Below are 1,106 nucleotides of genomic sequence, written 5' to 3' on the forward strand. Positions count from 1 at the left end.
CAGAAGCAAACCACGACCGCACGCACACACACACACACACACACAAACGTACACACATATACACGCAAACACGCACACACACACCCACGGTCCTCTGAAGCCTTCTCCCGGTGACCTGCTGTCCCGCCATGCGTCCGTCTGTCCGGAGACTGTCCCGCCACAAGATGGCGCCTCGCTGTTTTTGTAACAAGAAAAAATTAAATTGAATAACCACGACACGACCCGGTGACAGGACACGACGGCGAAGACGTTTTTCCGGAAATAACCCCCTTCTCTGTAGCCCCCCGCCCCAACCCCCCAAATGCCACAACTGCCCCCACCCCCCATCACGTTTATCTCACCCTTTTTCCGCCTGTCCCGCGTCTGTCTGTCAGTCAATGAAGAGAAATCGGTTCAACGGAGAAAAAAGAAAAAGAAAAAAAAAGAGTTGGGCTTTTCGTCTGGACGAGGCGGAGACGCGTCGCTCAGTGCGTCGGAATGGAACTGCCTCCCACCATGAGATCGCCATAGCGACCTCACCCTTTTGTCACATGACCTGAGATATGCACCCCCCCCCCCCCCCCCCCCCCCCCCCCCCGGACCCGTGGGGAGCGAGGCCACACAGATGCTGTGCTTTTACTTTCTCTATATTTTTAATTAATATACAAATAATTTACGTTTTTTCTTCGGTTTCTTTCCTTTTTCTGAAGGCTCAGAATGTACCTGAGGGTTTAAATGTAACGTGTGTATGAATCCGAGGGGGGGTGGGGGGAGGTATTTTGAGTGTATTTTGTGTACTTCAGTGTAAATATTGAAGATGATTTCAGAGGTTATATGGTTCACGGACCTTACGGGGGGGGAGTGGACTGGGAGGGGTTTGGAGTTTCACCGCCTCGTTTCTACGCCATCCAACCGACCCTGCAGCCCAACCCCCCGACGGGCCTCCCGTCACATGACCCCGCCCCGCCTCTCAGACGCTACCAGGGCGACGCCGCGCCGTCCGGGAGAACTACGACCTCGGACCGCCACCACTCCTGCAGGACCTGGGGATGGAGGAGGTGGGGATGGAGGAGGAGGAGGAGGAGGAGGTGGAGGTGGAGGAGGAGGAGGTGGTGGAGGAGGAGGAG

The sequence above is a fragment of the Pollachius pollachius genome (assembly GCF_949987615.1).
Source record: "Pollachius pollachius genome assembly, chromosome: 12".
In the NCBI taxonomy this organism is placed as follows: Eukaryota; Metazoa; Chordata; class Actinopteri; order Gadiformes; family Gadidae; genus Pollachius; species Pollachius pollachius.